Source organism: Leuresthes tenuis, unplaced genomic scaffold (genome assembly GCF_036924035.1).
Source record: "Leuresthes tenuis unplaced genomic scaffold, fLeuTen1.0.hap1 SCAF_10, whole genome shotgun sequence".
NCBI classification, from domain to species: Eukaryota; Metazoa; Chordata; class Actinopteri; order Atheriniformes; family Atherinopsidae; genus Leuresthes; species Leuresthes tenuis.
In genome coordinates this window covers 11,044,185-11,061,528 of record NW_027325364.1, presented here as the reverse complement: position 1 = coordinate 11,061,528, position 17,344 = coordinate 11,044,185, and the positions used below count along the sequence as shown (strand labels likewise).

The following is a 17,344-nucleotide window of genomic DNA, read 5'->3' as shown; positions in this document are numbered from 1 at the left end:
AGAACAAAGATTTGCTGCTGCTAATTCTTTGAGAAAAACACCTGACATGTGCTCCTAACATCTAATTTACATTTAAATGAGCTGTGTCTCAGTGGTGAGAGTGGGTTGTCCAATAACCTGAAGGTTGGTGGTTCAATTCCCACTGATCTCACTGCTCAAAGATTGGTGAACTGACAGCTGGAGGGGTGGCAGTTCTACAGGTGAGGTGCCCTTGAGCAAGACACTGTACCCCCATCCTCCCCGGGCACTGTGAATGGCTTCCCTCTGCTCCAGTGTATGGCATCTGCCTCTATGAGTGTGTGACCCTGTGCATGTGTGTGTCAACAGGTGCCTACCTGGATGGGTTAAAAGCGAAGGACAAATTTCGTGAATCTGATCTTAATCTTAAATACAGAGTGTTGTTCCACCTGTTTTTGTTTTACAAAAGACATCGCAGTAGACTGTAGACCTAGACTATAAATAGGAGGTGCAAAAAAGTTTATCATGTCTGGTTTGTCACAATGTTGTACAATACTGATTATTACTCAGAAATCAAAGTCACTGAGGGGATCAGGAAGGAACCCAACCCACTCCCAGCCTACTCTGATTGGTCAGTTCAAGTGGTCTGATCAGACATTGCCCACCATACTTAGATTTAAATTTGAAAAATTCAATGCAAAATGAGTACAAGCCTTTATTTCATGATAAGTCACAAACCTCTGATTGGTTCACAAGGAAATGACTAACTCTTAGTTACTATTAAGTATGCCTACCTACTTTATTGCCACTGCTGGGTCAGATCCTGGTGCACTGGTGATGTCAAGGGGACGACAGATCACACGAGGGGCCTCATTTATGAACTGCGCATGCATGCCGATTACCGCGCACCAGTTGGTGTGTAAAAAAACCAAAAAACAAATGCGCAGTGACTTGTTGCATGTGTCTTTGATGAGGTAGAATTCATAATTTTGTTGTGACTCCAGCGTTTGTGCAGACCTTGCACAGTTGGGGCTCAGGACACAGCAGGACTCCACAAAGGATAAACAACCTAATTTATTTTTCTTTTCTATTTTCTGCCTCTGTGATTGGCACTTTGATCTCAGACTCTGTGAAGTTCCTCTTGTTCTCTGCAGAAGAATTTGCCATCGGTTGAGTGGGCAGTCTGTGACAGGAAGGGTGTGTTATTGTACTTAGCATAGTGATTTTTGGGAGGAACCAAGGCAGGGTTACCTGCATGTGTGATCAATTGTATGTTCACTGGGATTTCTAAAGGAGAGGTGCACAGCATCAGGTGCCTGGTTTTATACATGTGCACATTTCTTGGCATGCATGCATTTCAGATGTTGTGACTACACCCTTTTTCTTTATGAGAGCTACTCAGGATTTTATACATTAGGCTGCCCATTTGATTTCACGGATACTTAAATGTACTATTGTATATCTTCAGATGTGACAAAATACAACCCTACATTTAATTCACATCTAATCGCTGTACAGACCAAAAACAGACCTGTGTGTTTAGAGGAATATTAAAGTCATGCTTTGCTGATGGCATTTTAATTAACATCTTGCCAAGTTACAGATGCCAGGCATAGTTTCCTTGCTAACATAACAAGAAATTCTGTTCACAGATAGGGATTAGTACTTTGTGACAAAAGACATGCAATTAATTCTTGGAGCAATATTATTCATAATATTTACGGTATCAATATGCATTCTTTTTATTGACATATGTCCTCTGATGTACTTTATGAGTATTTCTAATAGAGTAAATGCTGCACTTATACACCACACTAATAAAGTTTGCCTGGATGATTTCATGCAAATTGCATCTCAGCTAGATGTTACAGCCTGACTTCATTCAGCCTTTAAACTAAGAACTGAAGACACTAAATTAAAGAATATGTGTGACATGTATTACGTTTGACATATATCTCAACAAAGCCAGTATGTGACCATTAAAGGTCAAACAATTTACCAGTGAATATATCACATGCACTAGTAATTTTACTGGGGAGGGAAATATCATAAATCACATTAAAGTCAAAGTGTTGTATGTGCAGAGCTGCACAATATATCCCTGCAAGAAAACTCTACTGTTTTAAGTAGGTAGACAGACATGTTTTATTAAGTCACATTTGTAGACACACCACCATGAAATACAGATTTTCAAATGACACTGGTGACCTCTGCCTGAGGTTTGTTTTATATTTGTCAAAATTATGCATCCCTTGATATTTACCGAAGCTGCTTCACTATCCTCGTATTCCTTTCTGTTTTGCTCGAGCAGCCCAGGAGACGTTAGGGTAATTATGTTACTACAACTGCAACATGATGAAATTTGAGCTGCACTCTTCTTGGCTTAATGCTGGATCCACACAAATCTTGTTTGCTGTTAAAAATCAAAGCATCAACATTTACTTGATCTGCTGCTGACTGTAAAAACTCAGTGTTATCCATTACGGTAAATTACCCCGTCTTATGTAGTGCAGTATCGTTTTGGATTTTTCATTTTAACTGAATAAACATTTCACTTCTCTGAAAAATAAAGGGTGAGTTTAAGGGTGGGTGGAAACGTCATGTAGTTCTTTGTGTATGACTAAACGAGCGCACTTATGCAAACTTACTCAGTGGGCTACATCTGACTTCCTGGATTTATTATCATATCCTATCTATTAATGCAAGATTGACCTATTTCAGTAATAATGTACATTTGTCATTTTCTATGCCTTGTGATGATATTTTTTATGTGTGCACATGCATGTTCTTCACATCCTGTCCTTCTCTTATTTTCTTTTTCTCCTTTCTCACTTTTTTTCGCCATCGCTCCCCTGTTCTGCCTCTTCCTCTTCCTCTCCTTCCCCCTGCGACGCAGCCTCTGTCTCCCTCTTTGCTGAGGTGGCTGTACCTGCTGTGACTTTGACAAAGTAGGCTCCATGCGTGTAGCTTTGTATTTATGTGTGTATGTGGAGGCAAGGGTGCACACGAGTGTTTGTGCGCATGCACCATTTGCAGCAGACTTTTGGTATTTAAATTTTTCTTACTGTTGCGCTTGTTTTATATCTGTGTGTGAGAACATCCTGCAGCAGCTGCTTAAGTCGTCTTATATACAGTACAACTCGGGTCTGTCCTCCATTACCTCTCACTTTTCTCATTCGTTAGTCTCTTGTTCACCTTGTTTCTGCTTGCATGACACCCACCGCCCTCATCGTCCCTAGCCCTTCCGTCCCCCTCCTTCCTCTGCGTGTCTCCTCCCCTCTGTCCCCTCCCTCACGGTTGCTCCTTCCTCCCTCTCTCATTGATAGTGAAAAATATGTGACTAGAATACTGAGGAGCTAATCATTATTCCACGAGCAGAGCGCAGTGCTCGGGCAGAATGTCAATTCACCCCCCCCCCCCGTCTTCTTCTCCCTTTTCCTCTCTTCTTTTGCATGCTTACCAAGCACTTGTTAACATGGGTGCCACATTTGTGCTCTACAAAGAGAAAATTAAGGAAACATATATTAGGAGGTGCAGACACAATGCTTCCAACTCCTGAACCGAGGCGTTGTGCAGTGGTTGAGTGAGGTTTACATTTGTGCTGTGGATGGTGTTTTGAGTGCATGTATGCATGCATGTGTGTGTGTGTGTGTGTGTGTTACATAGTTGTTATGTAAAAGCGCTTCACATCAATTTGTCAAGAGCGAAGTGGTGTGGGATGGAGATGAGAGAGACAGCTGTTGAATGCATATTTAGAGAGTGGAGCGAGGTTGAAACAAAGAGTGACAGCAGATTTTTAGCAGATGCACTGAGGCCTAAACCATCATTAATATTAAGATAAATGTACTTTTTGCATTTATGTTTGTTGGATTATTTAATATTAAGAAGTGCACATTTAAAATCCCTTGGTAGGACATGCAGGCCATCACTCTCGCGTATCTGATTCAGTATCACCCAGGAGTGCTATAAAAAGCAGAAGTGGGGTAAATTAGACTATGGGTGAATTAGACTGCCAACAAACGCACACACTTGGACTGCGGGGCGTGTGTCTGTGTGTATGATGGAATGGGAGAGACAGCACACCGAGACTCCTCCTGACTTCTAGAAAGCTGCAGCTCTGGGTCAGAGCCAGGGGTAACGCTGCGAATGCAGCGCTCAAACCCCTCAATACACACACACTTACCCCACATCCACAGTCTAAAAAAGAAATTTCTAATTTGCAAGTTGGGCAGAGGCACAACACTCGTTAGCCAAATGTCCCCACAGACACATACATGGAAAGTAAAAGGATGCCTTGACCTTACGGAACCTCTTGCGTGACATGGCTGCAGTCTAAAAGGCTCAAGCATGAGTGAGTAATAGGTGATCCAGCACTGTCCGCCCACTGGACAAAGACATCTTGAGATGCATGTTATTTCATGAGATACAAAGTGAATAGGTGAAAACATGATGATGAATAGTGTGGGGGTGGGGTGGAGGCTGTTTGAAAGCAAAGCAGAGGAGACAGCTCAGCATTGTCACTTACTATATGTGTTTCCTTGTTTGATTAGGGGACAGCTTAGTGGACAGACCAGAGCTGATCTATTCAACGGCTGAAACTGGAAATTAATATGTGGGACACAAATAGGTTCGAACTAAACAGTACACCACTTTGCAGTCAGATTCTAAGTACAGTAACTAATTTATTTTGGTTGGACTTGGGCAATTTGGGTTAATTGGAAAGAGATTTTGTTCATTTGTATATAAGCAGACAAATGGAAAATGAACACCTCTTTTAAAGTCTTTGAAAGCATGATTTAGAAACATCACTCTAAGGGAACACAGTGTTGACACCAGCAATTAAAGAGCCACCTCATGCACAGAGTGACAAAATCAATGACTCAACACACTGTGGATAGTTTAATAGCTTTGGAGGACATGAAATGCTTAGAGAGCACTGGGGTTGTAAGGTTAAGGAAAAGATCTATATTGAAAACGCTACTTAGACCGAACAGAGCGGAGCAGAGGCATCATAGGCTGGCGTCCCAGTCTTGTTAGAGGAGGGGTGAGAAAACAGTGTGATAGAAGCGGGATATTGGAGTTAGGCAGTGACATCACATAGTGAGAGCCGCTTCTCTGGAGACGGCTGTCTGCTTGCAGTGGGCTCATGCTGTTGTAGAACTGTGCCTTATATGACTGAACATTATAAATAGTGCGAAGGGTGTCAGCTCCGTTCAAGGGTGTCCTACATGAAGTGTCAGGATGCTGAGAGGAGGAAGGATTTCCAGCAATGAATGCGTATTATATGTGTACACCCAATAGTGGAAATATCCCAGTCTTTCCCATTAGTAAGAGCTGAGATGCCAAAATAAAGAGTCATTTCAAATGGGTAAATTTTTACTCTTTTTCCCGTTATTTTAGGTGACTGTGCTCACCATATATATTTTCTACTGGTTTAGAGCATTTTTCACTATTTGTGCCTCCCCTGTTATGATTTAATTTCACCATCTATTTCCCTTTGAGAGCTTAACCTCTAATAGTTGACCGACCGTTTTTTTCTATCTATTCTTTCCATCTATTCACATTAACATCCTGGATTTGATTGCAAAGCCAAGCAGCACAACATTGCTGTGTGCACATTTCGGTTTTCAGCAAAGTGAAAAAGGAGAGCCCATTAACTTAGACGAGGCTATTTGTTGGATGTACAGCATAAATGTGGCAGTCACATACACTAATACACCAGTGTTGAAATAACAGCGTCATAAAATGAACAGAGGCAGTTATTTATAATGTAGTTGTTTTTTAACTAAAATGTCATGTTTGCAACAGTTCTGGCTGCAAGTCCTCCATTCAAAATATCACTGTTTTATAAATCTTTGGTTATCAGCAGCAAAATGTACTGAAAGTACGTACAATGGTCTTATTAATTCTCAACAAGAGGAAACAGCAGACGGTTCCTGTAGTCAGTCATGTGAGTAACGTTTACTATGTTAAACTTAATTCATTTATGAAAATGTAAAAATGTAAATTATAAAATGTAAAAATCTTTCATCTAAAAATAAAAAAAAACAGTACAACAGAAGGCTAAACAACTGCATTTTTAGTGCTCAACATTACATCCATATTTGAATTAATTTGCATCCAGCCTTTTTATTGTGTCCCAGGTTGAAACTGACATAATTTGTTCTACTTTCCATAACATTATACAGTATATCTATAAAGATGAGCAGATTACTGTTTCATAAATATATTGCCAGCTTGATAATGAAACACATTTATTCTGCTGAGCCTTTAAGCTATTGTAGGTTCTTAAGTTGTTTCAGTTCTAATTGTTTTTTCTGTTTAGCAACAATGTCATTGTTTCCGGAACCATCCTCTGAATGAAAATGACAATATTTTCCATCAATACAAAAAACACATTTATAGATTCAGCAGCAACACGTCTTTTCAAACCAGGACCTTAATGGGTAAGTTCTTTCCCTCCTCACACACATTTTTACGTCTTATAGCTTTTATTTCTTCATAGAAGTAACAGAACTTATACTCAGGCTCACACAGGACTGATAAGTCGGCCCTCTCCAGTCAGTCATGTTCTGAATGGGAACCACACTGATGGTGTCTGATGGCCTGTGTTAAATGAACTGTGTGTTAGAATTACTGTCATGTAGAAGTCGACTTTTACAGCAACCTTCTCACATGCCGTGCACTAGTTTTATACCAGCAAAATGCATCTACATCTGTAAGCTAAATGACCTGAAAACAAGCAACTCCAAAAACATTTCTCAAATATGCAGAAACTAGTTTGTACAACGACTGAGTCCCCTTCTGTCTTTTTCTCTGAACAGTGCTCATCTCCTACGTGCTCATATTAAGCTAATAAGGAGATTGCAATTGATTTAACAAGGTCATTAGATTCTACTTGAAACATAGTTTGTCAATATATTTTTATGTCAGAGATCTTTTTATTGTTCCACGCTGTTACTTTAAGGTGATGGCCATTACCGAAAGGGTTTCTGGTTCCTGTGCTGCCAGTTAAGTTGAAGAATTGTATAGAGTGTAAAATGGAAATAGATAAAGTGTAAATTAAATAAAGTATGAATAGTGATATGCTTCAGTAGCGCAAACATGTATATTTGTTTGTTAACTTCAATTTGTGAGTGTATATAGGCGGGATGATGTCAGTGAGTGCCTCATTGTTCTGCGTGATGTTTGTGCACGTGTATATTTGTGTTTATGTGTGTGTCAGCGTGTGACGTGTGTCATAGGGTATGTGGTGAGTCGTGCGGGGGTGTGATAGTCTTTGTCACCCTGAGCATGTAGCCATGTCAAACTCTGTCAGGCTAGTTTACTCTGGCTAGGGATGTAACACATCCCGGTGTTTTTTTTCACCCTGTCACTCCTCTCGTTGTTAGTGTGTTTATGTGTGTGTCTGTTTCACATGTGTGTCTTCATGGGCAGTTTTTCGCCTTATCAGAAAAACTGACTGAGAGAGGAGAGGATGTGGGGGGGTTGATATTCATCTTTGAGAAAAATACCTTGGAGGGAGACAGAGGGAGTAAAGGAGTGGGTGTTGGGAAGGAGGAGGGAGGGAGGAGAAGGAGTGGGAGGGTGGAGGGAGAGTGAGTGAGTGAGTGAGGGAGGGAGGGAGGGAGAGCTGATTAGATTGGAGAGAGCCAAGGAGGTACGGCTATACTATTGAGCATGGGGAGAGGCAGAGGAGAGGGTGACTAAGTGAATGCAGTTTGCTGTCGCGTGTCGCCAAATCGCAGCAAAGTCCACAGGCAGGCGAATGGATTGGACCTGAATCAACAAATGGAGATGCAAAAACTGGATGTACGCTGCGTATGAGGGAAAAACGAGGGATGATGAAGAGTCTGCTTTAATGTTCTTTTATCTCTGCATCAAATACTGCCGTGAGGAACCCACGGGGAGGGAGAGGAACAACGGACAACTCATTTCTCTCTCTTGGAAGCAGAGGAGCTGTGAGCCAGAATAGAGTCAGCTTTGGGACTCGCTGAGATTTTGAATAGAAGCTCAGTAAGTATTTGTACAGGCTTTGTACAAGCGTGTTTGTGTTAACGTCTCCAGCTTGAGCACTTCCTCTGATGCTTTTTTCATCAAGAAAGAGAAACATAAGAGGATAGAATGAACAGCAATTGTGGTTGTGTTGCAGTTATTCCTCTATAGTGAATGATTAATGTTTTTTCTCCCATTTAAACAACTACTCCAGACTTGACTCCATGCATTTGCGCCTCTCCTCCTCAGTGCCGTTGTGTGTGAGTCAGTGTGTGTAAGCTGATAATAGCAGCTCCATTGGTATTCAGCGGAGGGAGCTCCAGGATCTCGCTGCGCCTTTCCCCAGGATGGGATCACAGAGCAGGGATTGTGCTTGCCTGTGGAAAGCCCGCTGAAATGAGTGAGTGTCCATTCGTGTCTTCCTTCTTATATTCCCCTCTCCTTTCTCTTTCACTTCTCATTTTCATGTCTTACATCTCCTCTGCTACCTCATCCTCTTCAGTCGTTAGTTATGTTCAGAGCATTTTCACTTCTGTTTGTCTCCCTTCTTTTTGTCTCACCCCTCACCCTGTCCAGCCCACCTCCCTGCCTCTGCCCCACCTGTTTCCCTCCATCCCTCCTTCCGTCTGCTTTTCTCAACACCTACTCCACACTCCTCAGTCGAGACATCAACAGGCCTGTCCAATTTGATGGATTTGGATGAAATAAGAATGGTTCACTTCATTTTGTTGCCTGTCTCCCCCTTTTTACCCGCATTCCCCCTTTTCTTCTCTCCCTCCTCCTCTCTTTGGCTGTGTCACCCCTCCCCCTCCTCGCCTCCATCCCTCTCTTCAAGCTTCTCTCTACATTCTGTTTGAATTCAGACACATCGAAGACGTTTTGAGTCTCCATCCTGACGCAGGCAATGAATGGAAATGGACGTGTGTATGCGTGTGAGTGTGTGCATCAAAGGACTGCTATTTCTCTGTCAGACATTTTTTTAAAATAGAGTTTGTAGCTTATTTCAAATGTGTAAGTATGTATCTGTCACACAGTGCAGGGGGTCAGGGCTGTGTGTTTACTCTCAGTACGTGGCAGTAGAAGAACAAAAGGTTACAAAGTAGATCAATGTATTTAATTGCTTCAGGCATCACAGATGTCACGCGTTGAACATGCACAGACACACACGTTCACCGCCACTCGTTTTTCACACACCTCAGTCTTTGTGCTTCTTGCTGACATACCTTCTGCACACCAATTCACACCCACCTACATCTTTTCACACCTGCAACAACATAGCACCCTAATGCTGGCAGCGAAGGCAGTGAATGTATGCATGCTCACAATAGGCGACACCGGGCTCTGACCGAACGTTACACACTCATTATCTCATCCTAAACCATCCTTGGAGAATATGGTGTTAGAGAAGAGTTGTATCTTTCCACATTGTTGTATTGATTGCAGCTGAAAAATGGAATAGGCTCTAATGCTTTCTTGTAAATGGACCATCACCTTATTATACTAAAACGAAGGAGCTGCTCAACCAATTTAATGATTTTGTTAAAAGAGATATTATCACTGCATGGGTTTACTTTTCCTGCAGCTGGCTGGATTAAGAAGGGATCCATCGTTCAGATGTAAGCAGTAAGTTTTTTGGTTAGAATTTGAAAATGACTTTTTCATATTCAACAGGTGCAAACTGTTGCATAGTAACAAGACAAGACAGCTTGTGAGGTAAAATTTAAATCAGAGCTGCTATTTTTGGTTTATGTTTGACAAAAGGAAGCAAGAATCCTAAGAAAATTAAAAAAAATTAAAGAAACAAGCATCTAAATCTTCTTAAACTAGAAGTAGCATCAGTTCTGCAATCTGTCATCCGCATATGTCCCTTTCTACTTAAAACATTGTTTATCTGAAGGGACTGGATATGTGTGAATGAGTGTTGGGGTAAAAAAAAAAGACCTAGAATGTAATAATGTGGAATGTACTGTTGAAAAAACAGTATTAGTTTTTAGAATGTAAAATGTAGGATTGAACAAAAAATGTTTACAAGGTCTCAAATGCTGCCTAATGTGCTGTGCTTCTAAAAAACATTGTAATGTAACTTCCAGGTCCAAAATCAATTTGTTGAGCATGCAAATAGAGGTTACTAACATACTGAAAAAGCGGAGGTAAAGAACTGCATTTGTGGAATTTAGCGGTTCAGTTTTTCATTTCAGAGATTCAGGTCATTACATTTTTACTAAGATGCAAATTAAAAGTATGAAGTGTAGAAATTAAAACCACAGCAGCGTGTATTTTCAAAATTATAGATGAACAAATAAAACACTGACAACAGCACAGTTACATGCACAGTTGAGTTGAGCTGCAGTCACAGATGACGGAGTCACTAAAATGGACCTATTGACCTTGTACCAGTATACATGCAGATACGTGGAAATGAGTTATTAACCAAAGCTGTAGTGTACGTGAGAAAACATTCAAGACATTTAGCCTCTTGTAGCTTTCTCTGTGAGAGATCACTGTACATGTGAGTATAGCCAAATTTACAGCACAAACATCTTTAAGATTCTTTTGTTTTGTCAGATTATGCTGTGGTTTTAAAATCAGGATTCTATTAGACCAGGGCAACAGCCTTCAAATGCTTCAAGTGACACAGTCTGACACGGCGCTGCTTCTCAGTCATGGCTTCTGACTCGTTTAGCCTTTTGAAAATGGAAGAAAAATATGTGAATGACAGCAGTTTTATTGGGAATTTGGCTGTATTAATATACACTTACACTTCACTTTACTAGGCCCATTTGAGTCTAATTGAGAGTGTACATGCATGAGTGATTTAAATCCCAACTGCATTAACTTGGTGTGTTAGTCTGGTTTTGACAAGCTCAGTTTTGTATGATTTCTGTCAGACAAACGGGGCTGATTTTGATCTGACTTACATTTTTTGTGTATTATGGAAACGCACTGACTGTTATTAACTTTGTTTTGTCCATCCTTATTTCCTTTACCACCTAACTTATGAAACCAGCTATTCTTAACACAGTTTGCACTCAACCTTGCCTTCATTCACAAATGTTTCCATTTATGACAGTAATTACAAAATGATTTCTATTAATTCTCAGATGGTTTAGTCTTCTAATTATCCATTTAACATGACACTGAAACAAAAGCTGTGTAGTTTACTGAGGGCAGTGGGGCATGCGTTGGTTCAGACAGACATTGTGTTTTGTACATTGCAAATATTGAATATTGAATTTCCCCCTGTATTCAAACAGATATTTGAATGGAATAAAAAGTGGCAGCACAAGTCCGGGTGCACCTGACCAGAGCCGTGAGCCTGGCATGCTGTTCTCCACCTGATGCATCTTGTGGTGCACAATATACAGCAATAACTTGGATTTGAATAAAAATGCAGAGGAAATTATTGAATAAAAACAGAAGAAGTGTAGATAGTAAATTTACACAGAAGGAATAGAAGAGACATTTCATGGGGAGAGTGTCTGCAGATGGGCTTGTTAGGAGAGTGAAAGGATCAAATCTCTGGTGAGTGGAGAGGACTAAGGAGCAAACCAGCAGCAAAGTCAGGGGAAGAGTGACAAGGACGGAATAGACAGCAGGACGACAGGCAGGGTGGAGTGTGATGAGGAGAAGAATGATATACGCGATAAGGCAGAGTGACACAAATGTCACCAAGCTAACCTTTGATGCATTCTCATTCTCCTCGCCTGTACTTTACCTCTCGTCTTCCTCTCCTTCTAGAACTGAAGCCTTGCAGAGATGGACACCAAGTTGGCAGCATGGAAGCCAACATTCACCCTCCAGCGACAAGCTTTCCTCACTTAACTGCCTCCACCATCTCCAGCCATCAGCTCGGACCATTTCAGCACGGGCTGAGCCTGCTGGGTTGAAGCTGGGCTAGCCAGGAGCCGCCTGCAGGAAGCAGAGATAAGCAGAAAGCGACGGGTCTCAGAGGACTCGGCATACAACAAACCAGTCAGTGTGTCGAGCGTACAATTAAGCTTCCTGGACTTTGTGATGCTTGAGCAATGGTATGGAGTTTTTGGACACATACGGATTTATCGACTGGATATCCTGTCGAGATTATGACACGTTGGCGCACACCTCAAAGCTGGGTCACTTTTTTCTGATAGGTTTGTGGGAAAAAGGGAGTAATTGAAAATCCCCCCCCGGGAGGCTCCCTGCTTTGATTTGCTGTTTGGGAGAAGGGATATGTTTTTATATAAAAAAACAATATCAAAACCTTCTCTTTATTCCTAATTACTCTGTTTTTTTTTTCTCTCACATTGCGGGGAAATACATTATGAAGCAGCAGCATTCTTCATCATCCTCCCTCAGCGACGGAGTGAGAAGAGGGAGAGACTGTCCAGAATAGATAAGGAGTAAGGAGACTGGCACTGAGGAGGGGAGAAGGAGAAAAAGCAGAAAACACAGGAATAGGTAGAGAAAGCAATAGAGAAAAGAAGACAGAGAAAGAGGCAGAGAAGGCAAGAAGAGAAAACATAGAGAATTAACTCGGATTGTATTGAATCCATTTGTAGACCCTGAATCCCTTTGTAATTCGTCTGTGCTGTGTTGCAGAGTAGTTAATGTGATGGGCAGGGAAGGGTCCGGGATTTCAGCCAGAGGGAGGACTTGAGCAGGAGGAGAGGGTTATGTCCTGTCTGCACCTGCCTGCTATGCATTTTACTGTTTGGGAGGTAGTCAGACTCAGAGAGGTCCTGGTAAACACACAGCTGAACCAAATGACAGACAAGCTCTGAGACTGGAACTTAGTCAGAAACGAAGACAGTTACATAGCCTAAGTGTCAGGCAAAAAGCCAGGCAGACAACTAATGCTGGCACGGTACATTGTGCAGTTCATCGTCATTCTGCGCAGTGAGGAGAAGGTAGAGTGAGGCACAGAAAGCAGGTACAGAAAAAAACAGACAAGAAGCATCCTTCTGTTTGTGGCTTCATGAGAAACTAACTTTATCTGCATCCATCCCAGTCAGTACTGCTGAAAGCAAAAGCACTAGAAAAAGCTAGAAAAGTAGGGGCTGTTACTAGAAAGGAAATACAGGTTGGGGAAAGGGAGGGAGGCATACACAGAAACGGAGGGAGAGAGCAGGTGTCGGAAATCCTCCCCCTCATCTGCTTGTCATTTACTCCTTTATGCTCTCTCGTCGTGTGGTATGATTGATTTTCTGATGCCGGCGTTCCTCTTCCTATAGGCCCTCCGCAGTCCCCAAGAAAACAAGAGTGAGCAGACAGAGGAAAGCAGAAAAAGACAGCAAAAAGGGAAAGGTGGAGCTCTTTTTGATTGACTAATTTTGTTTTTTCTTCTTAAGTAAATGAAAGGAAGAAGAAAAACATCCACCCAATCTATCTCTCATTCTTTTGGTACACAGAACTGAACATCTCTTCATCAGTTCTTGTTCTACATGGATTATATTTTTTCTCTGAGTTATAAAAACTGGATTCCTCCACAATACATATATATTTTCTCACCTCCAATGACACAGTGCAGACTGCTCTGATTCCCCCCCCCCGGCATACCCCCCTGGCTGAGGTGCTAGAACTCTGTGGTCTCAGATCTCAGTGCCTGTGTTGACTCACTACTACAGCTATAATATGGCACAGCCCTTCTGATACCGTCTGATTCATTCTGTAAGTAAGACACTCTATCTCTGTGTGTATGTATGTCTTCACAAGTACACTGCATGTCATTAGCATGTATTAGGCTCATGTATTCACAGACATAGTAGGGGTTTGTCTTGCTGCAGTGTTGGTTTTATGGTTCTTTCACAGCAGATCTGCTTCCTCTGCTTCAGGCAACGTGTGTGTGTGTGTGTGTGTAAGCTTGCCAAAGACAGAGATTTTGATCTTAGAGCCAAGCTTACAACAGCATCAGAGTGTCAGAATGAGGGGAATGAGGTGTTTTTCCCTGTGTGTGAGTGTGTGTGTATCCTCACTACTACGTATTAGTCCTGAGGTTAATTTGAACTAATTAATAGTGAGTATTTTTGCTTCGCAGAGCACTTTTTCAGTTCTGTGTCAGTGTATTTGTATTCATTAGGGTGAAATGGAAAGAGTATGAGGGCTGAAATTGAAAGGAGTGAATCAGCTACTGAGAATGACTCCGATTCCCTGACTAGCTCTTTGTTGCCTCCATTTCACATCTAATGCCATAAGCATTACACTCTGACTGCATATCATTTCAGCCCCCTTTTATCCCCAAATGAGCTGCTTGAATGAAACTCTATACTGGGCACCAGCCCCTGCAATGTCCTGCATATTACTAAGCCCATCTATCTCCATGGACACATCCACATCTTTATACACTCCCACAGTCACCAGGCCTTGCATCAGGAGACACTCAATCAAGATAGTACCTTCAAACAGACCAATGAACTGTGAATAACGCTATTACACAAATTCCCAGCTCAGAGCGTTTCAGACACAGAAAGATTTGAAGGGTGAAAAAAAGGGAGGAAAAATGAGGCAGAATAAAAACCATTCTGGAAATAGAGGAACAGGGGCAGGAGGAGAATGAGAGGGGAGGTAGAGAGTGAGAGACAGAAAGCAACAGGGAGTACACAGAGGAGGGAGGGTGAGAAACAGTGAGGAAAGTGGGAGTGCATGAGTCTAGAGGGGCCGCAAGGCAGGAAAAGACCTCTGCTCCACGGGAGTGCTCTGATGGGCTTAGTAAAGCCCTGCTTTGTTCACACTGTTGGTCAGCCTCTCAGAATTAAGATTACTAAATAATACGATTACTGCAGTTGCACACTGATAACACGCTGCTGCAGATCCCCTTTGTCACTGTCAGGAAGCCCAAAGAAGAGAGGAGGAGTGGCGTATGATGGCATCAAAGGCATGACAGTGCTGACTACATTACACTGTCACAAGAGCCCGAGCTTCAAAACATGGCTCCTCTGCTTGCGACAGAGAAAAAGTGGAGAGTTGGTGTGACTTTTTATATGACAGGCGGCCATAAACAGTGTTGTTTTTTCTCCTCATATAAGTGGATGTTGCCATTATGTGCAGTCATGTGACATAAATTTGATCTCATTTTATCTTTTATTGTCTTATTAATGTTGCGCTGTCAGATCCAAAAGTGACTAAAAGCATACGAACAAGGAAACATTGCAGTATATTACCTGATTGTACATGTGTAAACATAAACCACAGCTCCTATGGTGAGACATCTTATCAAGCCCTTTTCTTGATGTTTTACAACGCATCCTCAGCGTGGGCTATTTGTTTTATGTTTCTCTGCTTGACAGCTTTGACACAGATTCCTGCCAAGTTGACCTTGCATTTTGAAGTGTAATAAAGGCTGAATTCACAGACTATGTTGCACATCGATATGTGTTCTTCCAGAGGCTGATAAATGGTCTCCAATCCCTTGAGAGAGAGAAAAAACAAACAGGCAGCAGAAACCACTGTCCAGTCCATCTCAGTGGAGGTAAAGTACTCTGTCTGAGAACCATGGCTCCCAGAGCAGTGAGCTAATATCAAGGTTTGGCTGGGCGCAACCTTCTCCAATGAGATATAACTTATTTCTACTCTCCTCTCAGCAGGAGCAACCATTTGCCTGCAGAGTTAAAGATTAGCTTGGTGTAGCAAAAGAGAAAAGACACATTTAGTGTGTGATGGTGTATCATAAGAGTCACAAATAACAAGCCAGAGCTGAGGGCACACAACGAAATCAACGAGTGATGACACACAGCACAAACATGCAGCTTGAAACAGCCCTAAACTCATTGCAGTTTCTGTTGTTGTGCAGCGCATTTGTCATCCACTGGAGGTTTCATGTATGTGTCATGTGTATTTGCTTGTGACATTAAATGAACTTCGACTAGGCCCTGCCCGGCTGTGCCTCATGGTCACAGAATAATTGTGAGTCACTCTGTGAAACCCGTACAGCTTCAGTCAAAAAGCATTCATGTTGGATTAGATGCACTCTGCTAATTGAGTTCAAACATGCAGAAGACGCAAGGCAATATGAAGATGATGAACTTGATTATCAGTTGTGTGTTTGTGTCACATGGCATTCTCTTTTTCAGTGCTTTTCAGAGCAGCATTATGGAGTGTTGGTATAGTATGCCCCAATTAGTTCACTTGCCCTGGTCAAAACTGTGGAACATATGCATATGGTTCATAAGGGAACCTTTTACATTGAATTTCAGACTTTCCCAATGCGATGGTTTGTGCCAGTCAGTTTCTTTCAGATCAGTGATCCAGTCATCCCTCTGGGTTATGTTTTTAATTCCTGCCCCACATTTTTATCCTTCTTTAGCTGTTTTGATTATGCTTGAGAATATCTCTCCATGATGATTTAAGACAGATGTTATTGTTTTGGCAAAAACATATTTCCCATTGTTTGCATAATTAATCATTTAACAGTTCTCTAGTGGAAGTAGCTGTTCTTTCTTCAACTATGTTGTAGCGTAACAGTGAGTGCTTCATCTTTTTAAAAATGCATTTTTGATTAAAACAGGACTAGATAATTATCATGTTACCACCACTGAAACTATAATTTTCTCATCAACTTGGGACTGTGACTGGCTTCTGCTATTATGCCCTCTGATGCCGCTTGTAATGCAGTTAAAGGCTGAAGTGTCTCAGACAGCCCCTGCTCAAAAGTGAGTGGGACTAATTTGGGATATGAGATCTCTTCAAACACAGAGCAGCACTCTAGTTTCCTCAGCTGTCAATCCTCTGCCATTGACCACCAGCACGAGGCACTGCAGCCTGCACTAAACCTTTGCTCCTCATCGCCTAATGGAGCACAAAAAATGAGCCTGTTTGCTTAGTCGTTTGTCCAGTCCTGCTTGCTTCAGGCTAGCTGGCCTTAGGGGAAAGACTGAGTGCGTCTGTGTGTGTGTGTGTGGGGAGGGTGACAAGAAATGGACATTAGGACACACATGCCCTTTCCATAATGTGCTCCCAACTGGGCTGTTTGGCTGGCCATAAAGTGAATGCTGCTAATGGCTTCTCAGTTAATGGAGTCATTAAGACTGGATTGCAAGAAGATAAAAGCAATGTGTATAATGTGCACAAACTGGGGTGGAAGTGTGATTATTGGTATATGTGTACTGTCACTGTTACTGTCTTGTGTAGTTCTAGTTGTTCTGTGCTTCAGTACCTGTGCACATGACAACACTAAAGCTGACAGTTACACCCTCCTGCATTAGCATTAGTAGAAAAGGTCAGTAGTCTGTCAGTGTAATTGTAATACGGTCTGAAACTGAGGTCATCAGTCTGGACCTGGCCTGTCCTAATCAGCCAGCTGGATGAGGCTCAGAAAATCGCAGCAATAATGTTTCTCTGTGACACTGCTGCTGTATTGTGTGAGTGACAGGGTTATATCTGAGGTCATTGTAGGACCTGTCCCCAGGATAATGGCATG

At 41.9% G+C, this 17,344-nt stretch overlaps 1 protein-coding gene and 1 long non-coding RNA gene across 3 annotated transcripts in view; both read left to right on the top strand.

Moving 5' to 3' along the window:
* Nucleotides 1–7,625: 7,625 nt before the first annotated feature.
* On the top strand, nucleotides 7,626–12,154 carry LOC140315661 (uncharacterized). The gene is made up of 3 exons (XR_011917277.1): nucleotides 7,626–7,974; nucleotides 8,203–8,353; nucleotides 11,692–12,154. It is a non-coding gene; the product is annotated as an uncharacterized lncRNA (long non-coding RNA).
* Nucleotides 12,155–12,243: 89 nt separating this feature from the next.
* The window catches only part of grik5 (glutamate receptor, ionotropic, kainate 5), a 91,723-nt gene continuing 86,622 nt past the window's right edge, over nucleotides 12,244–17,344 (top strand). For both annotated transcript variants that reach the window (XM_072393934.1, XM_072393933.1), the window contains exon 1: nucleotides 12,244–13,599. The gene's annotated coding sequence lies outside the window, so the exon portion shown is untranslated. The remainder of the gene's footprint in view (nucleotides 13,600–17,344) is intronic.